A 25,140-nucleotide genomic window follows, 5' to 3' on the forward strand; every position below is an offset into this window, starting at 1 on the left:
CAAAGAGGGAACTAAGAAGGAAGTGTTTGATCCACTCAGATGATGTGAAAGCTCTGGCTATGTTCAGTATCAGACACATTGAAGAAACACTAGGCACAAGGACTCAAGGAACGAAGCTGCATTTAGAAAATTTAAGCTAGTTCCTGACAATGTGCAGAGCAAAAGCTATCCTGCTAACTTCCATGGCATGGATCATACCCAAGATAAACTGTGTTCCATAGTCAAAGAGAAGCTGACTGGACCATGACTCAAGCTCATGCTGATAGCAAGACAGCTGATGGTTCTTTGCTCTGTCCATTCTGGGCTGGTTTCACTAAAAAAGTGCAACAACCAGATACGTAACATGTCTGTGTGCATTGTCAGCTGGTTCTTCAGACTCTGAAGAAGAGAAGAAGATAATGGAGATCATGACTTGAGACCGTGCAGACAAATGACTTCAAGGGAATGGTGAATAAATTAGTCACAGAGAGCAATGGGAAAGACAAGGAAAACTTGCCAGTCCATTTACTCTCTCCATGATGTCTTCATTAGAAAAGCAAAATTGCCGAAGAACCCCACGATTGAGCTGAGAGAACTCATGGAGAGCCACGCTGAAGGTGTAGTCCTGGGAAAACTACAGATGGCGAGGTGGTTGCTGAAGTTGAATAAGCTGATGGGTACGAACTGAGTTCAAGAATCTGTTTAAAATCCAGACTTTTAATAGTGACAAATAAAAAGTCCTATTTGTGAAAAAGAAAGAAGGGCTGGTGAGATGGCTCAGTGGGTAAGAGCACCCGACTGCTCTTCCAAAGGTCAGGAGTTCAAATCCCAGCAACCACATGGTGGCTCACAACCATCCGTAACAAGATCTGACTCCCTCTTCTGGTGTGTCTGAAGACAGCTACAGTGTACTTACATAAAATAAATAAATAAATCTTTAAAAAAAAAAAAAGAAAAGAAAAAGAAAGAAACGTTAAAAGGTTGTGTCTCCAGAATTTACTAGATAACTTTATATCCACAGGATATGGAATTATTCAGAAAGGTAAAACTGCACAGTGGGACCTCTGAATGATCAGAAACAGAACAATGACTCTGTCATCAAGGGAACGGAGTGTGAGCATCACTTCTTTTGACTGGGGGCTGAAGAGATGGCTCAGAGGTTTAGCACACATCCTATTCCTCTAGAGAACCCAAATTAATTTTCCTGTACCAATCAGGCTCCTCATAAGCACCTGCGATTCCAACTCTAGGAAATGTGACTCTTCTGCCCTCTGGGAACAACTGCACACACACACACACACACACACACACACACACACACACACAAATAAATAGAAATTGAAAAGCATGCAGCTGAGGAAGCATATATGAGTCTTGTCCTTCAGTAAAGTTGATGGCTTGTGTGAAGTCTGTCACCCTGTGGTTTAAACACATCGAAGGGAATCAAAGCAAAAGAGGGGGAAAGTTTAAGTGTAAAAGAACACATTCGGAAAAGAAACAAATAGGACAGGTGACGTTAGAGGGATGGACTTAGAGCCGAATGGAGGTATTGGATACCCTCTCCTTGAGATAATCAGAAAAGGTAACAGAGTGAGATGTAGAACCCCAACTCTTTCTTTCCACTTGGAATAGAGGGAGGCTGGCCGGTGCACTTGAAAGCTAACAGCAAGTTTACACTCCTTTCCTGGCATCCTTGCTTTTTTGCCACATGCCACTTCCAGGTATTCACCCAAATATAAAAAGTAGACAGTTGGTACACATCTGTCTGTGTGTCAAGACTGAACTAAAAAAGAAAATAAGTAAACAAACTGGCTCAAAATAGCCCCAAAATAATGAATTTTAAGTCTATCTGGCTTGGTTACCTAGCCCCTTGGGCCTCTTAAAAAAAAGTGGAATTTAGGTCTGGGGAGTAGAAAGGTATTTTATCCTGCTGCCTTTAATGGTTATCCATATGTGATTAAGTAAAAAATGTTAGTCAGCCTAGCAAAATGGAAAAATGGGAAGAGAGGGCCTCATGAGAGGAGAACGGACTTTTGAAACATAGTGAGTCAGGCAAAGTAATTTGTTTATATTGACCACAAAAATAGTCAGCCAGTTGGCAAAACCACTCCTAAGTGGAGTCCAAGTAACTTGATTGGGCTGGGTGACAGTCCAGTGACAGAAAAGGGACAATTGTAGTTGGCATGGACTGTGTCAGAGCTTCAATAGGTTTGGGTGCACAGTGAGGTCTGCATCCCGGCTTCTTTGCCCCTCAACTCCCCTCACACCCCTCCACACTGCCCATTACCCTGACAGTTACCTAGTCACACATAATATGTCTTCTGCTATGCAGGAATGTGTATCAGGAAGACACTTAGGCTTATCCCAGGCAACTAACCTGTGTGCACAGCTCTCCTTTGCAGCCCAAGAGGAACATGATGACAAATTATGAATGCTGTAATGGGAGTTCCACAGAACTTGATCTGCACAATGGTGTTATAAGAACGTTTGAATGTGGTCTGTGTGTCTGGGGTGGAGGCAGAGAAGACAGACTTGATATCGCTGTGAAAGAGAATACCTTTAGTGAAAGCGTAAGGACAGTCTCACAGTGGTTAACTAAGTTGCTAAATTCTCTTATTATATTTTTATGATTATTTCCTTCCTCTTCTAAAAGACTACTAGCTCAGTTATTTGTTTCATATGTGTGCTTGAGAGAAACTATGAACCCAGGACCTTGCACATGCACATTCTGAGCCAAACCTACAAATGAAGATCTTTCAAAGGTGGCCAATTAACACTGTAACTGGATTACAGCAAGCATGGGTTTCTCTGCCCTCTACCTACTTTTTCTTCTACATTTCAGTTGTCTTCAGGAATTATGGTTATCACTTCTAGAAGGTTCGGGGACAAACAAAACACACGGCAGAGCTGAAGATCTAGGTCACTGTCTTAGGCTAGTTATGTGCATGAGACATACCACTTACACCTGATTTCTCATGTTGTCTATGTTCTTCTGGAGATAGCTACTAGTACAAGGGCCTATAACAATGATTTAGTAGAAGATTATTGAATACATTGATTATAAATTAATATTGAACGACATTTTAATTTATACGCATTCAAAATGCTCTCTGGCTAAGAAACCTCTGATGCCTGTATAACTGAGCTGGTGGCCTTTTAGAAGAGGAAGGAAATAATCATAAAACAGGCCATAATAAGAGAACCTAGCAACTTAATTATCCACTCATGGGACTGCCCTTATGCTTTCGTTAATATTAATAATGATTTCTAGCTCCTGGCACTTATTACATTCGTGGCAGCGTGCATTGAGCTTTAAAGCCCTGCCCCATTTTATCCTCATAGCAATCTTGTGACATGGTTATTTATGGGGTTTGTTTTATGACTCAGAAACCAAAGCTTTAGTAAGATTAAGCAACGTGCTTGCTAAGTATTGGCAGCGCTGACTTTTGAACCCAGGTCTATGCTGTCATAAACCACAATATTAAATCCTACCATGGGGTGAAGAGAGAAGAGAGACAATTGCTTCTTTCATTTTATTTATTTATTTTTGTTTAATTGTTGGAAGAAATACAGTGAGTGATTCACTAAAGGCTACATGGCAGGGAGATTGGGGCCAGGCCGATTAAATGACAAGATTGGCAGTGACGAGTGACTATCGTCCTGTGCCTATGACTTTGGGATTTGATATGCAAATTGGCTGAAAAGAGTAGAAAGAAGATGCGTTCAGGAGAGAGACAGTCCCCTGACAGCGAGTCCTTGAACAAATTACTTAACTTGCTGAGTCTTGGATTTCTCCACCAAAAAATAAAGATAATAAATCCAATCTTGAAGGGCTCTGCTGCTAGCATGCAATGTTTATAAGTGCATGACAGAGAATCTAGCTCTTATTAGGCACCAGATAGAGGGGAATTGGCATTACTGCTTGGCGCTGACATGGCAGAATTTAAATGGAGACAAAGATCCCCTTTGTACGTAGACACTCATGTTGAAAGGCGTTTTCTATAAACATGAGGAAAGGAGCCATTATTTGTTTTTTCAAATGTTTTTATTCTTTGACAATTTTATACACATATATTTTGAATTTTGGTCATTTTTAAGGTTCCTCACGACCCTCTCTTATTCTCCTTTTTCTCTTGTTGAAACCCTGTTTTTTTCCAAAGAAGCTCAAGGTCCCTCCTGCTACTTTGATGATGATGATGATGGTGGTGGTGATGATGATGATGGTGTGTGTGTGTGTGTGTGTGTGTGTGTGTACATGTCCTTCTGAGTTTAATTACAGTTGCTTATACGTGCATAAATGGAATTATCTACTTATCATTGGCTCCACCATTAAGGAAAAGAACACTCCCAACACCCGTTTTCTGACCACAGACCCTCAGTGAGAGGTGAGGCCTTGTGAGCTCCTTTCTCGTGAATGAATAAATAGTAAAGGTCCAGTCTTCCTTCTTCTTCTTCTTCTTTTTTTTTTTTTTTTGGTTTTTCGAGACAGGGTTTCTCTGTATAGCCATGGCTGTCCTGGAACTCACTCTGTAGACCAGGCTGGCCTAGAACTTAGAAATCCACCTGCCTCTGCCTCCCAAGTGCTGGGATTAAAGGCGTGCATGACCACGCCCGGCCTGCCCTGTGTAGCTAAACACAGCTGCTGGGAGCTCCTGAGTGCAGTGGCCGTATCATGTCCAGAAGTTGCTGCTTCATGGCCGTTCTCCCCAACCTCTCCTTGTATATCCTTCTGTCTCCTCTTCTGCGCCTTCTCTGAGACTTGGGGGTGATAAGTGCCCTGTGTATGGACAAGCACTCCTCTGTCACTTATCATGGTAACCACTTGTGACTCTGTATTAACCTCCATCCACTACAAAATGAGCTTTCTGAAGGCAATTAAGAGCAGTCTAATTTTTATCTGGCAAGAAGATTAGGATACAAACCACTGGTTTGTGTGGTTGTTCATTGGATATTTTATTTATTTACATTTCGAATGTTATCGCCTTTCCCGAGGTTTTCCCTCCACAACCCCACATCCCCCCCCCCCCGCTTTTATGAGGGTGCTTCCCCACCCACCCAGCCACTCCCACCTCCCCACCCTGACATTGAGCCTTCACAGGACCAAGGGTTTTCCCTCCCATTGATGCCAGATAAGGCCATCCTCTGCTACATTTGCGACTGGAACCATGGGTTCCTCCATGTATACTCTTTGGTTGATGGTTTAGTCCTTGGGAGCTCTGGAGGGGTCTGGTTGGTTGATATTATTGTTCTTTCTATGGGTCCACAAACCCCTTCAGCTCCTTTAGTCCCTTCCCCTAACTCCTCCGTTAGGGTCCCTGTACTCAGTCCAATGGTTGGCTGAGAGCATCCACATCTGTATTTGTCAAATCATTGTTTTTAACCTATAATTCATGTAAAATAAGATGTACAAGTTTCAAGCATATGGCTTGATGAATTTTAGCAATATGTATGTCAATATATCCCATGCTACAAGCAAGGCATTGAATAGTCCCATAAACGCCCCCTGAGCTCACTTGATTCCAATGTACTAAACCACAGTTCCAATTTTTTTTTCAACCCGTATTAATTTTATGTACTCTGGAAGATTTCATAAGTGGAAATCGCACAGAACATCCCTCTTGCGTATGCTCTTTTGCTCAGGAGTATGTCTGTAAACTTCATTCATCCTATCATTCTATCTGCAGCTCATGTGTTTTCTTTACAGCAGTTCATACTATGAACATGTTATCATTTGCAGTTTTTACACTCCATTTATGGGTAAAGCTGCTGAGGGTATTCACCTACCATTTATTCCATGCACGGACCTGCATGTCTTTTAGGGTAAGCATTTAGACATAGAACTGATGTATCTTTAGAACATTTACATACTTAACTTTGTGTTTTAAATACTTTTTTTTAAAAAAGTCTCTTTTCATAGCACTTGGAATTCAGTTGTATTCCTTGTATCGCCTTAATATAATTTTCAAATTTATTTGATTATTTTGTGAATGTGTGTTGGGGGTGTACACACACGTTGCACTGTGTAGGTGGAGGTCAGAGGCCAACTTCCAGGATTTTGTTTTTGGACTGGCTAGTTTTGTGTCAACTTGACACAGGCTGGAGTTATCACAGAGATCAAGGCGGGAGGGCCCCTTGTGGGTGGTGCCATCTCTGGGATGGTAGTCTTGGTTCTATAAGAGACCAGGCTGAGCAAGCCAGTGGAGGCAAGCCAGTAAGGAACATCCCTCCATGGCCTCTGCATCAGCTCCTGCTTCCTGACCTGCTTGAGTTCCAGTCCTGACTTCCTTGGTGATGAAGAGCAATATGGAAGTGTAAGCAGAATAAACCCTTTCCTCCCCAACTGCTTCTTGGTCATGATGTTTGTGCAGGAATAGAAATCCTGACTAAGAGACCTACCATGTGGGTTCATCAGGCTCCTCGGCAAGTGTTTTTATTGCTAAGCCACCTTTCTAGTTCCTCTTATTGTCATTTAATCTGGATTTCCTTGATGATTCTGAGTATTCAATGAGCTTTTTACATATGCTACATATTTGTGAAGTATCTATACAAATTTATTTTATATCAACCGAGTCATATGGATTTTCTCTGTCCATGTTTATTGGTTATAGGAAGGGCTTTAAAATATAGTTTAGCCAAACTCTACAAGACTCATGAAACATGTATTATGAATACTAATTAAATCTGTAAGACTATTATTTGCTTCTTTAAATGATATCTTTTTAAAAAAATAGATGCTTATAATTTTGATAGGTTTGAATTAATTTTATTCTATTTTATTTTGTGACTAGAGTTTTTTTAATTCTAAGACATTTTATTGCAGCTCAAGGTCACAAAGACTGCTGTTGTTCATGTTTTTTGTCTAAGAGTTTTCAACTTTAAATTTATGTTTAGGTTTATAATCCTTTCAAAACCCTTTTTGTATATAATACAAGGTACGAGTTAAGGCTTATGTTTCCTTACACAAACACACAGTTGAGCCAGTACTATTTATTGTGAAGATTACTCTTTTTCTAGAAACATTTTGTCAAAAACCAATATGCCTGTTCTAGTTTCATCCTGTTGTTGTGACAAAACACTGACCAAAAACTACTTAAGATGGAAAAATGGCTCATTTGGCTTATAATTGCTCATCCAACTATCATTGAGGGAAGTCGGGACAGGACCCCAAAGCAAGACCTTGAAGCAGAAACCATGGAAGGATGCTGCTTGCTGTCTTACCCTCTGTGTCCTTCACTCATTGACTCATGCTTAGCTAGCTTTCTTATATAGCTCAGGATTATCCAGCCTACAACCTAGCCCTCCTAGAAGCAACCAAGACAATCTCCCATTCTGGAATGTTCCCTATACCGTTGGCTGTTTTAATAATGGTCACTAGTTGATGGCTGTGTTTGGGTAGTGTGGTAGTTTGAGTGAGAATGGCCCCCATAGGGCATATATTTGAAATTTTGGCTTATAGTTATTGGATTGGTTAGGAAGGATTTAGGAGGTATGGACATTTGATGATGTGTCACAAAGTTTTGAAACGTTGAGGTTTCAAAAGCCTATACTAGGACCAATCTCTCTCTCTCTCTCTCTCTCTCTCTCTCTCTCTCTCTCTCTCTCTCTCTCCCTCCATCCCTCCATCCCTCTCCCTCTCTTTCTCTCTCCTGCCTTTCTGCAGATCAAAACTCTCAGATACTGCTCCAGCACCACGTTTGCCCGCCCGCTGCCATGATGATCATGGACTAACCCTCTGAAATTGTAAGCAAGGACCCCGTTAAATGCTTCATTTTATAGGATACATTGACCATGCCGTCTATCAGAGCAGTTGGGCAGTAGCTAAGAGAGGTGGCTTGGGGAAGGGTAGCCTTGCTAGAAGTATACTGGGGTCAGATTCTGAGATTTCAAAGCCACAGATTGTTTCCCAGATACTTCTCTTCTTTGCCTTATGGTTTGAAGATGGGAGCCCTCGGCATCCTGATCCAGTCTCCATAGCTTAGCGACTTGTTGCCACTATGTGTTCTTATCCCATCGGAACTTAAGCCCAAGTAAGCTATTTCTTCCATAAGTTGCCTTGGTCCTGGTGTTTTTTTTACAGTAACAGAAAAGCAACTAGCATCCCCACAAACATGTGCAAAGGCTAATCTGACCTAGATAATTTCTTCATTTGATGTCCCCAGGTGATTCCAGGTTGGTTCAGCTGACAAGAAAATCAACGGGATAGTGGCTTACGTCTGTAGATAAATTTCCGGTCCCTGTACTCTGTTTACAAGTGTGCTTATATAGTCTAATACCCAAACCATACTGTCAGGATTGTTGTATTTTACTGTGAGTCTTGAGATTATGTAGTGGAAATATTCCAACATTTTTTTTTTTTTTAGCAATGTTCAGTTCTGTTTTAGGTCTTGTGTATTTATGCACGTACGTGTGTGCGCGCACACACACACACATTAGAAAGAATCTGACGATTTCTATTTTAAACAGCAATTAAAATTCTGATTAAGACTGACTTGAATCTATGGAAAAATGTGGAAAATTTGCATTTAAGCAATGTAAATATGCCAGTCCATAAGAATGACATATTATTTGGGTTACTTGGGTCTTCTTGAACTTCTCAGTAATTTTTTTTTTTTTTTGTTGAGTGGCCAGAATAAAATGCTTACAATTTTTATGCTAGTTTAATCCCTGAATGCTTTAGATGTGCCAAAGTTATTGACTCAGTTACTCTTCTGTTGCTGTGATATACATCATGTCTGAAAAGAACTCAAGGAGGAAAGAATTTACTTGCTGTTTGTATTCCAATCACAATCCATCACTGAGAAAAGCCAATGCAGGAACTCAAAGTAGTAACCTGGAGGCAGTAACTGAAGCAGGGGCCATGGAGCAACGCTGCTTACTGGTTTTCTCTCCATAGATCCTCTACCAGTCCAGAGGTGGCATTGCCCACAGTAGGATAAACCCTAATACAACACGCATTAATTAAGAAAATGGCCAGAATTACCTACAGGTCCTTCTGATAGAGGCATTTTCTCAACAGAGGCACTCTGTTCTCAGATAACTCTAGCTTGCACCATGTTGACAAAAGTATAACCATCACATTTGGCCCCTTGTTAATTTGCCATACAAATATACCACTATGAAACCATAACATTTGATCTTTTGTTTATTCCCAAAATTCCATGTTACTATTAGAACATAAAGCACAGTATAACTTTAAATGTTACGGCCCTTTAAAAATCTGAACACTTAAAAAGTTTAGTCTCTTTAAAATATCCAATATCTCATTAGAAGTCCAAAGACTTTTAACCATAGTGTCCTGTAAAATTAAAAAAAAAGAAAAAAAAAACCTTAAAATCCTTTTTTATTCCAAAAGAGAACTAGGCCCCAGTCACAATCAAAAAAAAATTTTTTTTTTAAAGAGCAAAACAAAGCCCTTAACAGTATTAATAACTCAGTACCCAGTGTTTTGGACTACTCATGATCTTCTCGGCTCCAGTTGACTTGGGCAACTGAACAGAGCACTTCTCTGCCTCTGCCTCTGCCGTCTGCAACACACACAGCTTGTCTTAGAGGCTCAGGTCAGCTCTACTCCACACACACTTTGTCACCGATGAGTATCTTATGGTCCTAGTGTCTCCATTATGCTGGGGCCTCTACTGCAAGTAAGGATACCCTTTACCACGAGCCTTTCCTGGCCTCTCTTTACAGAATCTAATCCAGCAATGTGTTGGAAAGCTTCAGCTTCTTCTCTCCATGACCCCTTCAATCCTTGGTGTTCACTGCCATGGAGGCTGCATCTTCACCAACAGCTACTCCTCAGCCTCAGCTGCTCTCCACGAGCCCTTCAATAATAAAGCTTTTATTTTGCTAGCCTTGACTACATGGTGAATTCTAGTTCAGCCACACAATAAACTCTGTCTTTTCTGTTCAAAGACAATCTAGAAGTACTCTACTGCCTTTAGGGTAAAGTTTTAAAGTCCAGATATTAATCTGATGAACTCTGGCTTTGCTTACATTTTGAGGCCCCAACATTGTCACTCTGTCTTCCTACAACCTTAACTCCTTTGTGCTGAGGACCCCTCATTTTGCCATTACATTTACATAAACCATTACTTCTTTTGTTTTTCTAATCAACTTTGTCTCATTCCTTAAGACTCAGTTTCAATGTCATTTCTTCCTGGGAAACTTAACTCCAAAAAATTTTTCTTTTGCAAGCATGTTTGTGTGTGTGTGTCTGTGTGTTTCTGTGTGCGTGTGACACTACATGACTTTGCAAAGCAGGCCCCATTTGCAATCGTGTGTTCAATATCTTATTTTCCCAGTGAAAATATGATTTCAATGAGAATTCAAACTTTACTAATAATATATTCACCAGACTATTTATTTTCATGTCAGAAATGTGCCTTTACATATTATCTGTGTAGCAGATATAATAACTGTTCTCAGAATACATGTTTGTAAACACTAATCATAAACCCTTTGTTCTGCCCTAGCATGGTTCCAATGAGCATGCATTACACTCTCTGAATGAGTGCTAAGTCCCTTCGGCTGTCTCTGTAGGGAAATTTAAGCACTTAATCACTTGGGAGTGAAAAAGACATAATTTAACCCAAAGAGTAGAGTGCCTACTCCAGAGAGGTCTGGGGCTCAAGCAAATTGAATTTTAATCTCATTAACATGACAAAATCTTCGCAGTGGTAAATGGGGAGTCTCTTCTAATATTTGATCCCACTGATTTGGCTTAAGTTATGCCCTCACATTTACATAAACCAAAATATACATATTTCTTAATGTAAAAGAAGGCAAGTACAGCATTATTTTTTTATTAGAAATTTTCTTTTATTTACATTTCAAATGTTATCCCCTTTCCTGGTTTCCCCTCCTAAAACCCACCTATCCCATCCTCCCTCCCCCTGCTTATCAACCCACCCACTCTGACTTCCTAGCCCTGGCATTCCCTTACACTGAAGCATACAGCCTTTGTAGGACCAAGGGCCTCTCCTCCCATTGATGACTGACAAGGCCATCCTCTGCTGCTTATGCAGCTGGAGCCATCAGTCCCTCAATGTGTACTGATTGGTTGGTGGTTTAGTCCCTGGGAGCTCTGGGGGTACTGATTGGTTCATATTGTTGTTCCTCCTATGGGGCTGCAAACCCCTTCAGCTCCTTGGGTACTTTCTCTAGCTCCTCCACTGGTGACCCAGTGCTCAGTCCAATGGTTAGCTGAGAGCATCCACCTCTGTATTTGTCAGGCACTAGTAGAGCCCCTCAGGAGACAGCTATATCAGGCTCCTGTCAGCAAAATCTTGTTGACATTTGCAATGGTGTCTGGTGGTTATTTATGGGATGGATCTCCAGGTGGGGCAGTCTCTGGATGGCCTTTCCTTCAGTCTCTGCTCCATACTTTGTCTCTGTAACTCATTCCATGGGTATTTTGTTCCTCCTTCTATGAAGGATCCATACTTTGGTCTTCCTTCTTCTTAACCTTCATGTGGTCTGTGAATTGTATCTTGGGTATTCCCAGTTTCTGGGCTAATATCCATGTATCAGTGAGTGCATACCATTGTGTTCTTTTGTGATTACATTACTTCACTCAGGATGATATTTTCTAGTTCCATCCATTTGCCTTAGAATTTCATAAATTCATTGTTTTTAATAGCTGAGTAGTATTCCATTGTGTAAATGTACCACATTTTCTGTATCCATTCCTCTGCTGAGGGAAATCTGGGTTCTTTCCAGCTTCTTGCTATTATAAATAAGGTTGCTATAGACATAGTAGAGCATGTGTCCTTATTACATGTTGGAACACCTTCAAGCTATATGCTCAGGAGTGGTATTGCTGGTTCCTCAGGTAGTACTATGTCCAATTTTCTGAGGAAACTGCCAAACTGATTTCCAGAGTGGTTGTACCAGCTTGCAATTCCACCAGCAATGGAAGAGTGTTCCTCTTCTCCACATCCTTGTCAGCATCTGCTGTCACCTGAGTTTTTCATCTTAGATATTCTGGCTGGTGTGAGATAGAATCTCAGAGTTGTTTTGATTTGCATTCCCCTGATGATTAAGGATGTTGAACATTTTTTCAGGTGCTTCTCAGGCATTCGATTCTTAGCCATTCAATATTCCTCAGTTGAGAATTCTTTGTTTATCTCTCTCTGTAACCCATTTTTAATAGGGTTATTTTATTCTCTGGAGTCTAATTTCTTGAGTTCTTTGTATATATTGGATATTAACCCTCTATGAATGACCTGGTCCATGGGTCAGTCAAAGGGGTCTGCAAGAGAGAGAGGGGATGTAGGAGCAAGAGACATGAAGAATAGAGACAACACAGGCTATTGGCTCAAGTCTCAAGACTCATTGAAAGGCAACTATGGGTATATATGCACTCGCTGGGGAGTACAGCTGAAGACACTTAACCACTGGTACAGGATGTATAAGAGAAAACCAAGATGTTATCAGAGTGTGTTCAGCTATGGTGGGCTTCTTGCAAAAACATTATTCTAGGAAAACAAGTCTCTCTTCAGGGTGGAAAAGTACTACCTGTAAGTAAATAGCCTGAGATTGCTGAAGAGATGATAGCTGCTTTCTACTAAGCGTCTTCCCCCAACATATCAGATGTAGGGTTGGTAAAGATCTTTTCCCAATCTGTTGGTTGCCATTTTGTCCTATTGAGTGTCCTTTGCCTTACAGAAGCTTTGCAATTCTATGAAGTCCCATTTGTCGATTCTTGATCTCAGAGCATAAGCTATAGGTGTTCTGTTCAGGAAAATTTCCCCTGTGCCCACGTTCTTGAGGCTCTTCCCCACTTTCTTTTCTATTAGTTTCAGTGTATCTGGTTTTATGTGGAGGTCTTTGATGCACTTAGACTTGAACTTTGTATAAGGGGATAAGAATGGATTGATTTGCATTCTTCTGCATGCTAACCACCAGTTGTGCCAGCACCATTTGTTGAAAATGCTGTCTTTTTCCCACTGGATGGTTTTAGCTCCTTTGTCAAAGATCAAGTGACCATAGGTGTGTGGGTTCATTTCTGGGTCTTCAATTCTATTCCATTGATCTACCCATCTGTCACTGTACCAATACCATGCAGTATTTATCACTACTGCTCTGTAGTACAGCTTGAGGTAAGGGATGGTTGTTTTCCCCAGAATTTCTGTTATTGTTGACAATAGTTTTCTCTATCCTGGGTTTTTTGTTATTCTAAATGAATTTGCAAATTGCTTTTTCTATCTCTATGAAGACTTGAGTTGGAATTTTGATGTGGATTGCATTGAATCTGTAAATTGCTTTCAGCAAGATAGCCATTTTTACTGTGTTAATCCTGCCATTCCATGAACATGGGAGATCTTTCTATCTTCTGAGGTCTTTGATTTCTTTCTTCAGAGACTTGAAGTTCTTGTCATACAGATCTTTCACTTGCTTAGTTAGAGTCACAGCAAGGTATCAAGGTATTTTATATTATTTGTGACTATTGTGAAGCATGCTGTTTCCATAATTTTTTCTCAGCTTGTCTATGCTTTGAGTAGAGGATGGCCACTGATTTGTTTGAGTTAATTTTATATCCAGCTATTTGCTGAAGTTGTTTATCAGGTTTAGGAGTTCTCTGGTGGAATTTACTTAAGTATATTGTCGTATCATCTGCAAATAGTGATATTTTGACTTCTTCCTTTCCAATTTGTATCCCTTTGACCTCCTTTTGTTGTCAAATTGCTCTTGCTAGGACTTCAAGTACTATATTGAATAGGTGGGGAGAGAGTGGGCAGCCTTGTGTAGTCTCTGATTTTACTGGGATTGTTTCAAGATTCTCTCCATTTAGTTTGATATTGACTACTGATTTGCTGTATATTGCTTTTACTATGTTTAGGTATGGGCCTTGAGTTCCTGTTCTTTCCAAGATCATGAAGGGGTGTTGGATTTTGTCAAATGTTTTCTCAGCATCTAATGAGATGGTCATGTGTTTTTTGTCTTTGAGTTTGTTTATATAGTGGGTTATGTTGATAGATTTCTGTATATTGACCCATCCTTGCATCCCTGGATCATGATTGCTTTGATGTGTTCTTGGATTCAGTTTTCGAGAATTTTATTGAGTATTTTTCCATCGACATTCATAAGGGATATTGGTCTGAAGTTCTCTTTCTTTGTTGAGTCTTTGTGTAGTTTAGGTATCAGAGTAATCATGGCTTCATAGAACAAATTGGGTAGAGTCCTTTCTGCTTCTATTTTGTGGAATAGTTTGAGGAGTATTGGTGTTAGGTTTTCTTTTAAGGTCTGATAGAACTCTGCACTAAACCCATCTGGGTCTGTGCTATTTTTGGTTGGGAGACTATTGATGACTGTTTCTGTTTCCTTAGGAGATATGGGACTGTTTAGATTGTTTATCTGATCCTGATTTAACTTTTGTACCTGGTATCTGTATAGATAATTGTCCATCTCATCCAGATTTCCCAGTTTTGCTGAGTATAAGCTTCTGTAGTAGGATGTGATGATTTTTTAAATTTCTTCGGTTTCTGTTGTGTGGCTATCTTCTTTTGGTTTGTTGAAAGAAGATTACTTTCTTGCTTTTATCAGGGTGTAGTTTCCCTCCTTGTGTTGGCATTTTTCATCTATTACCCTTTGTAGGGCTGGATTTGTGGAAAGATATTGTGTAAATTTGGTTTTGCCATGGAATATCTTGGTTTCTCCGTCTCTGGTAATTGAGAGTTTTGCTGGGTATAGTACTCTGGGTTGACATTTGTGTTCTCTTAGGGTCTGTATGAGATCTTCCCAGGATCTTCTAGCTTTCATTGTCTCTGGTGAGAAGTCTGGTGTAATTCTGATAGGTCTACCTCTATATGTTACTCTACCTTTTCCCTTATTGCTTTTAATATTAATAATTAGTAATTAGTAAATAATTAATATTTACTAATTTTAATATTTTAATATACTGCATTTGGTGTTTTGATTATTATGTGACAGGAGGAATTTCTTTTCTGGTCCAAACTATTTGGAGTTCTGTAGGCTTCTTGTATGCTCATGGGCATCTCTTTCTTTAGGTTAGGGAAGTTTTCTTCTATAATTTTGTTGAAGATATTTACTGGCTCTTTAAGTTGGGAATTTTCACTCTCTTCTATACCTATTATCCTTAGGTTTGGTCTTCTCATTATGTCCTGGATTTCCTGGATGTTCTGGGTTAGGAGCTTTTTCTATTTTGTATTTTCTTTAACTGTTGTGTCAATGTTTTCTATGGTATCTTCTGCACTTGAGATTCTCTCTTCCATCTCTTGAATTCTGTTGGTGATGCTTGCATCTATGGCTCCCGGTCTCTTTCCTAAGTTTTCTATCTTCAGTATTGTCTCCCTTTGTGATTTCTTTATTGTTTCTATTTCCATTTTTAGACCCTGGATGGTTTTGTTCAGTATCTTCACCTGTTTGGTTGTGTTTTCCTATAATTATTTAAGGGATTTTTGTGTTTCCTCTTTAAGGTCATCTACCTGTTTACCTGTGTGCATTTCTTTAAGGGAGTTATTTATGTCCTTCTTAAATTCCTCTATCATCATCATTAAATGCGATTTTAAATCAGAGTCCTGCTTTTCTGGTGTGTTGGAGTAACCAAGGGTTCACTTTGATGGGAGAACGGGATTCTGATGCTGCCACACTCTTGGTTTCTGTTGCTTATGTTCTTTTTTTTTTATTACATCTTTTCCTCAATTACATTTCCAATGCTATCCCAAAAGTCCCCCATACCCTCCCCCCTACTTCCCTACCCATTTTTTTGGCCCTGGCGTTCCCCTGTACTGGGGCATATAAAGTTTGCATGTCCAATGGGCCTCTCTTTCCAGTGATGGCCGACTATGCCATCTGGTTATCTCTGGTGTTAGCTGGCCTTGTCCCTCCTGCAAGCCTGTGTGTCCGTACTCCTGGGAGACCAGTTCTCTCAGGGAGGAATTTAAGCATGGAGAGGTTTGGTACAGGGTCAACTCTGGGGTGCAGAGACCAGAAGGATCCTGTCCCCAGCTGTTCCTTGGTTACTGTGTCCTGATGGTTCTGTGAGGACCCCTCTTGGGCCAGGAATTTGAAGAGAAGTGGTGGTCTTACCTCTGCTTGCAGGTGTGTAGGCACTCCTGAAAGACCTGCTCAATCTTGGTGGTATTTGTTCATGTAGTTCTGTGGCACAGGATCAGCTCTTGACACAGACAGAGACTGGAAGACTCCTGTCCCAGGCAGCCTCTGGATTCCTGTGTCCTAAGGATTCCAGGCAGGTTCCTCTGAGCAGCAGTGGTGGTTCTACCTGTACTCATAGGCCTGTCCACACTCCTGGGAGGCCCTCTCCCTCATGGCGCTTCAAGTACATTAATATAGAAAGATTTTTACGGTAAATAGGTCCAGGGCACAACTTGAAACTGAAAAGGCCACTCCAATTTCATTTGTGCATTAAGCAACTCTTCAACTGAGCAGGTTTTCCCATATTATTAAGCCCTGGTTATTGCATGGACTGCATTAGAACCATTTTTGGGACTATCAGCATTGACCAATCAGTGAACTGTGAATTAAGAGAGATGATCTGTGGTGCTCTAACATTAAAATGTAAGGCCTCCTAGACAGAAGGAATTTGTGAGCATTGAGAAATGGCTCTTAAACATTCTGGGGTCCATTCTGCAAGGTAGCATAGCCATGCTAAGAACAACACCAGTTGTAGTCCACACAGTGACATTTTCATATGTAAGATGCTGACTGATCATTTTTTGATGGTTCAAGCCAACTCCAGAGGAAATCCACATGTTACTGCTTCAGACTTTGTTTATTTTGACAGTTGTCTCCTCAATTGAATAAGCATCTTTTCCCAATGTGTGCTTACTAAAGCATTTCAAAGAAAAAATGAAAGAAACTTCAATAACTAGCTGTAGAAACAAAAAGTAAACAGAAAGTCAATTACTGATGGCACTGCCCTTGCAGCAGACCTGGGTCTATTTCTGGCACCTACATGGTGGCTCACAACCATTCATAACTCCAGTCCTAGGGAATCTGCTGCCCTCTTCTGATTTCCATGGGCACCTGTCATGTGCATGGTGCACATACATGCAGGCAAAACATTCCCGAAAACAAAATAAATAAAACAAAAAATGTTTAAAAAGATAATTCATATTTTTGTATCACTATGTATCAAAAAAGTGAGCAGTGAAAACATTGACACAATTTACTCATTTCCTTATTAGTACTGCATATTATCAAAGTTGACGTTACCAAGTTGATGATTAGAAAAAATAATAAATTCTGGAGATATTAAGGGATCATCAAATAAAATACTACTTTGACTGAAGAGATCTTAACTCAGTAGTTAAGAGCATCAGTTGCTCTTTCAGAAGACATGGGTTCAATTCCCAACATTTACATGCTAGCTAACAACTTTCTCTAACTCCAGTTCCAGGAGATCCAACAACCTCTCCGGCCACCTCTGGTAATGCATGCACATGGTCCCCAGGCACACATGCAGGCAAAATACCTATCCACATCAAAGATTTTAAAATTTCTCTTAAAAATAAGTTAGTATATATTATTATTTTTTACTTAAAAAAGATATGTAGGCCATAACACTATAACAAAACTTGAGGTCTTTTCCAAACATTTCACTTTAACTAGAAGCTGATTCCAAAGGTCATGTCTAGACATTGTTTGAAGACTTGCTTCACTATTTTGACATTATTCTTGGAAAGTTCATAATTTCTGTTAATAAATTACCTATGAGATGATTTTTTACTTAATTAATGTCCCATTTGTCTCATCTGAGCTTTAAAGTTATATTTGCGTTACATGATAGGGACTACTTTTCAAGATTTGGGAGTCAAAAGCATTATAATATCTAGGATTAAATTCTTTCATCCCTTCACAACAATCCCTACAATAATTTTAAAGGAAAAAATGGCCCCAGCACAAAAGGCAATGATTTGGGGAACAATACTCAAAGCCAATGAAGTATTACAGAGAGAGACTAAGGTGATTTTGACAATAGAATGCCTACCATTAAGGCCCATGTTTATACAACATGATGTGAGGCTTCCCATCAAAGAAATCTGAAAATGGCTGGGCGTGGTGGCACACGCCTTTAATCTCAAGCACTTGGGAGGCAGAGGCAGGCGAATTTCTGAGTTCGAGGTCAGCCCGGTCTGCAGAGTGAGTTCCAGGACAGCCAGGGATATACAGAGAAACCCTGTCTTGAAAAACAAACAAACAAAACAACAACAACAACAAAAGAAATCTGAAAATGTTACTGATGATGTTGGATGCTGAGGTTGATTTTTAACCTGTTCACAAGGCTGCCATTATATATATATATATATATATATATATATATATATATATATATATATATTCATAACCTACAGTCAGAACTCCTGAGAGAAGGAACAGTGCACTGCATATTCTTGCGATGTAGTATTTTATTCCTTGCTGAAATGCTGAATGGCTTCAGAACATAGCTCTCACTGGGAGACTTGAAATCAAACCAGTTTTGGATTTTTCTGACTCAAGCTCCTTGCCACTAGGAGATAAATTTGTGGTAGTGCCTCATGAGGAGCCCAAGAAATGCTATTCTAGGTGTGGTTAGTAAGTGACTTGCAGACAGAAAAATGTTCTTGTAGGTCTAGTGGAATGAAAGACATGAAAATGCTTTCCTTTCCGGGGTGGAGCTCTGTAGACCGTTAGAATGAGCATGTGGCAGGATGAAGGCTCCCTGGGACTCTGTTGTCTGGTTTTTTACAGTGAGGAGGAGAAACCTTAGTTAGTATTGCTACAGAAAAACCACCAGAGTGAATCATCCTCTAGGGGGCAACAAAGTGTGACTCAGGCTCTGAACTGCGGGAACCAGGGAGGGATTGACCCTGAAGTCTGGAACAGTCTGAAACACAAGAAAACAGTAGGCAAGCTTCCATTGTATTATTGTCTTCAAGAATATCTAATGTTCTATAGTAATGATAAGTGATGCTGAGGTGGACAGAAGGACAAGGAGCTGGAGCAGTTGAATGGAATCCAAGCCTCAAGTCTGGGCAAACCTCGAGGAACAAGCAGTAAGGCCAACTGTATTTAAACCCTTTATAATGGAATTTTCTTCCTTCTCCAAGGGCTTATGTTAAATACAATACCATATTGAACTCCAGCAGCATCATTTAGTGTTCAAACCCCTGTATTTGACATGCCAGGTATGGGTGGATAATCTCTGTGAGCGACCAATGAGTTCCTCAAACTTTAGGACTTTGAACTATGCATACTTTTCTGGGCTTTGTGCTGTAGAATGATAGTCTAGTCTTCACTGCTCCCCCGCCCCGCCCCCTGCCCCCTTGCAATTTTTCTTTGCTTCCTTGCTGCAGAAATAAGAATCTTGGGTGGGTGGGATTAAAATCCTCATGCTGATGTCTTCATTTCTGGTTTTGTAGGAGAAATGATAGAGGCATAATGTACTTTCTACAGCACCTGTCTGACTCAGATGACAGAGGAAAGCTAAAGAAGAAAAAAAAACAGAAAGAGGTGAGTATTGGTGTAGGTTGTACAAAGACATATGACATACTCCTAGTAAACGTGTGAAAAATCTAGTGGAGATAAAGGATGGCAGAAGGAATAGCATTAATTTTTAAAAACTCATACTCTTGCTTACCTCTGTTTCCTTCCAAGAAGAAAAGTCCTTACTGACTGGATTTTTCATGTAGACTTTGAATGATGGGATAATAATTTCTGTAAAACCCAGGGTATAGGATGAGAATGCATTTGACAGGGGGGGCTATATTCAAGAAGGAAAGTTTCTGTGAGTAGCTAGAGTGGCTGCTAAGGGATAGCTTTTTGAAAGGTTTATGTTTACAATGATGTGTATATATGTGTCTATGTGCATGTTTGTCCATGTGAGCAGGCTCCTACAGAGTCTAGAAGAGTGTAACAGATCCCTAGAAGCTGTAGTTACAGGCTGCTCTGAGCTACAGAATGTGAGTGCTAGGAACTGAACCAGGTCTTCTATGCGCTTTTAGTTGCACCCCGTCTCTAGATCCCACAAAGGGTGGGGCTTAGCATGAAGACAGGCTGGCCTGGAAGCAAGACGATGAGATATAAAGTGGGAGTGGAAGGGTCGGTTGAGAGGATGGCGTTAGCTATTATAAACAAATGAATAACAAAAGTATGCAAAAAATAATCCTGTCATGTGGCTTGTAGTCACAGTACACTATGTGACTTTGGGCATTTTCCCCTATCAGGAGACCTGCCAAGGGTCTAGTGGTTTTGCTATTTGAGAATAGTCCACTTAGAGACAAGGACCCATGCACATTTAAGTCATGACTCCACAGTGCATTGATCTGTAATATAGTTATCTGCTTGCCTTATTTACTTTGTTTAGCTTCCTTTTCACTTTAAATTTGATAATACCCTGTCTCCAGGAGCGATAAATCTAAAAAGAACATTAGAAATGTATTTTTTTTAAGTCAACAACAAAAAAAAACACCCCTTAAGCTTTAACTTAGTAGGAATACTTTTTCTGCCAAGCACGGTAATTGTTACTTGTGGAATTTCCTTAGAATGGCCAAGGCTTTGAGTATAGCTATAGTGCTGGAATGAACGTCTGGGTGGAGGCACCAGTCTGTTGGAAAACCGATGATAGTTCAACTCCATATGTTGCAAGAGATTTCTTGATAGATTCACTCAGCGGATCCAAAAACTACAGGGTGTGTTTGGTTCAAAATGAATACAGAATTCCCTTCATATTTGATGTCTGCGTTCTTCTTTTAACCATTTTTTTTTCTAGCTTCATTTTTCCTGTTTTAATCACAGTGGCAACACGTATTAAATTACAATTTTGGTATTTACATGCAAGAATCTCACTCAGATCATGTTAAGAAGTTTGTAAGGGAATCAGCTTGTCCTAAAAACAACCCTAAAGTCATGAGGGATGGGGGTGAATTTAGAGACTTAATGGCCATAGGACCAGGGCTTACCTAAGCAACACAGCAGGCACAGTTCTGAGCCACAGAACCAAGATCTGGGCTCCAAAAACTCCTCTTTTATGGAATTTGAGTTGAAATGGACTTTCCTTGCCATGCTTTCAAAGATGTCACTGAGTGTATAGATGCATAGAATATGGACACAAGCCAAACAATTACCAGCGGTGTATTCTAAATGCAAGAGCTAACTTAGATGTAATTTGTATTATTTTTCCATTAATCTATTTATTCACTTTACATCCTGATCTCGGCCCCCCTTCTCCTTCCAGTCCCTTCTCACAAGGCCCTCGCCCCATGCCTCCAAGCCTTTCATCTCTGAGAAGGGTGAGGTTCCTCCTGGGTACCAGCCTACCCTGATACCTCAAGTCACTGCAGAACTGGGTATGTCCTCTTCCACTGAGGTCAGACAAGGCAGTCCAGTTAGGGGTACAGGATTCATAGACAGGTAACAGAGTCAGGGTAACTCTAGTTCTAGTTTCACTCTAGTTCTGGGGGTAGGGGGCCTAACATAAAGATCAAGCTACACATCTGCTACATATGTCAGTGGGGGAAGGAGTAGGTCTATGCCCTGTATGTTCTTTGGTTGGTGGTTCAGTCTTGGAGCTCCCAAGGGTCCAGGTTAGTTGACTCTGTTGGTCATCTTGTGGAGTCTCTATCTCCTCTGAGTTCCTCAATCCTTTCCCCAACTCTAATGTTTGGCTGTGGGTCTCTGCATTTGTTTCACTCATCTGCTGGATGGAGCCTCTCAGAGGACAGTAACATAGGCTTCTGTCTGTTAACATAATGGAGTATTATTAATAGTGTCAGGGATTGGTTCTTGCCCATGGCATGGGTCTCAAGTTGGGCCAGTTATTGGTTGGCCATTCCCTCAGTCTCTGCTTTCTTTCTTTCCCTGCATTTCTTATAGGCAGGACAGATTTTGAGTTGAAGGCTTTGTTGGTGGATTGGTATCCTTATCCCTCCACTGGGAGTCCTGCCTGGCTACAGGAGGTGCCCTCTTCAGGCTCCATATCCCTCACTGCTAGTAGCCTCAGCTAGAGTCACCCTCAGACTACCTGGAGTCTCCCCCATCCAAGGTCTCTGGCATGTCCTAGAGATCCCCATCTCTACCCCACCCCACTTCCCACCTGACTCCCTATTTCCATTCATTCTCTAGGCTCTCCTTTCATCTGATCCCCTACTTCCACTCCCTGTTCCCTCTCCCACCCAGTTCCCTCCCTCTATCCAACTCCAATGACAATTTTACTTTCCATTCTGGGTGAACTTCAAGCATCTTCCTTTGAGCCCTCCTTATTTAGCTATTGCAATGGTTTGTATATTCTTGGACCAGGGAATGGCACCACTTGGAGGTGTGGCCTTGTTGGAATAGGTGTGACCTGGTTGGAGTAGGTGTGTCACTGTGGGTATGGGCATAAGATCCTCACCATAGTTGCCTGGAAGTCGGCAACTAGAAGTTCCACTAACAGCCTTTGGATGAAGACATAGAACTCTCAGCTCTGACTGTGCCTTGCCTGCCTGGATACTGCCATGCTCCCACCTTGATGATAATGGACTGAACCTCTGAACCTGTAAGCCAGTCCCAATTAAATGTTGGTTATATAAGACTTGCCTTGGTCATGGTGTCTGTTCACAGCAGTGAAACCCTAACTAGGACAGCTACTTTGGGTTTATGAATTGTAGCGTGAGTATCATGTACTTTATGACTAATATCCACTTATAAGTGAGTACATATCATGCATGTCCTTTGGGGTCTGGGTTACTTCACTCAGATGATATTTTCGAGTTCCATCCATTTGCCTGGAAATTTCATGATGTCCTTGTTTTTAATAGCTGAGTAGTATTACATTATGGAAATGAACCACAATTTCTTTATTCTTCAGTTGAGCGTTTGGGTTGTTGCCAGTTTCTGGCTATTACAAATAAAGCTGTTGTGAACATAGTGCAGCAAGTGTACTTGTGGTATGGTGGAACAACTTTATTTGTGAGTGTGTGTGAGTGCGGGTGCACATGCCTTTCCTCATCTTTCACTGAGTATTCACCAGCTGTCATAGGAGGTTGTACAGATCTCATGTCTGTACTTAAATTGGTCCATTTGCATATATGTCATGTGTCTCTGAAATCTTCTCTATTTTCTTCTTTCCCATATTAAGGCACTTTAGTCTTATTATTTTGGAGAGTAATTGTATCAAACCAGAATGCCTTCTTTTTCAGTCAATATGAATAAAAATATTCAGGCAAACATAAAAAAATTTAAAAAATTAGTCAAACAGATGTTTTTTTCATCTATAGCATTTAAAATCAGGCCTAAATTTTGTAAGCAGGCAGTTTCCAGAAACCACATTTATTATAAATTCAAGAATAAGTGAGATCATTCATTTCAACCTTGTTTGAATTTTGTCTTGAGATTTTTAGGGTGGATGTGGCAACCGTGAGAATGTTCCGGAACCACAGGCAAGAAGGGACTGCTAGAATCTATTCCTCTTGGACTTGGGCTGACCCTAGAATTCAAGAATTGGGCACTGTAATCATGTCAAGGACACATGATTCGCAAATGAAGTAAGGCAGAAGTTGCCCTTCAGGTTCTGCTGACTTTGCTGATACACAGGAGGAGCTGGGGTTTCCACTGTAGGAGTGGTTTTGGGAAGTATTTGATAGTTCAGTGCATCTAAAATATAGAGCAAAGCCAGTTGGAGATCGACTCGGGAGCTCAGGGGTGTATCTTCCAGGACTTGGGCTGAAGTTAAACACACAGAACAAGGCAACAGTCCCAAAAACAGCTTTCAGATTCCACCCTCCCCCAACTGTGGTCAAAGTAGCAACTTCCTCCATAGGCCAACATTACAGAATCTCTCTGTAATTATTCTGGGGTATGAGCTAGACTCCAGTCCTGCATGGCTTTTAGTGTCTCTTATAAAAATCTTATTCTTTGATTTAAATCATTTTGTGTTTAAAATACTTTATTCTTCTATTATCTGTAATCGAATCCAGACTGACGGTAAAGTTTTGAGAGAAGTTGAAGATCTGTGTCCCACTAAACAATGGGTGATAGTAATCATTGCCAGCTGGTGGGGAAGTACTTAAGCCGTTACCAGCATTTACCTGGAATGGAATGCGCATGGAAAATACAGATGGGGTGAAAAGTGCCATGTCACAGTTTGAGGACATGGTGAGCCCATTGAACAAAAATTCAGACTGTGATCATCTGCCTTTCTGAGTCACAGTGTAGGTTGGATGTTGGCAGAAGCAGTCTTTTCCAGGCTTTGTGACAGACTCACCTCTCTTTAGTCAGGGATCTTTGCTGATATAGTGCTGATTTCTCTTGGTTTTACCCTATACAGCACTCTTCCAAACTCGTAAGCAAAAATCTTTTCCCAGATGCCAGAGCTACAGCTGGAAAGAAAATGATTGACCCTTTAAAACCCTGGGAGAAAAAAGTAAAGATGCTCTGAAGCAAAAGAAATTCCTGTGTGGATCTGCATATCACAGATGTTACCACATGCCTCACCATGGAACAATGTGGAAACATCTTATATCCTAGAATGGAATGGCTCTTGTGTGTGTGTGTGTGTGTGTGTGTGTGTGTGTCTGTCTGTCTCTCTGTCTGTCTCTCTGTGTGTGAGTGTCTGTGTCTCTCTGTGTGTATATGTAGTATGTGTCTGTCGAGTTATTTCAGTCATTCTGAGATTAAACCCCAGGCCGTATATCTGCTAGCCTGCATATCACATATTTACATTATGATCCACAACAGTAGCAAAACTATAGTTACAAAGTAGCAATGAAAATAACTCTATGGCTGGAGCTCACCACAACATGAGGAGCTGTATTGAGGATGGCAGCATTAGGGAGGTTGAGAACCACTGTCTATAACTCTTCAAGCCTGCCCCCAGTGACATACTTTCTCCAGCAAGGCCACACTTCCTAAAATTTCCCAAATAACACCACAGACTGAGCAGCAAGCTTCATTCAAATCACCACACTGTGAGCTGATATCTCAATAGGAAATGAACTCTTGTCTTAACCGGTGATCTGCTTATATATGGGTCTGGATTGGAAGGTGTTTGGCATGGCTTAGTGCTGTCATGATGTAGAAGACAAGAACTATGAATTTAAGCTTTCTGTGCCACTTTTCCCACTGTCCATCAGACTCAGATACTAAAAAACCCTGGGAGGCTGGTACCGATATCTTGTATATTATTCTCTCTCTCTCTCTCTCTCTCTCTCTCTCTCTCTCTCT

This window comes from Mus caroli, unplaced genomic scaffold (assembly GCF_978045245.1).
Source record: "Mus caroli unplaced genomic scaffold, Mus_caroli_1 scaffold_19, whole genome shotgun sequence".
In the NCBI taxonomy this organism is placed as follows: domain Eukaryota; kingdom Metazoa; phylum Chordata; class Mammalia; order Rodentia; family Muridae; genus Mus; species Mus caroli.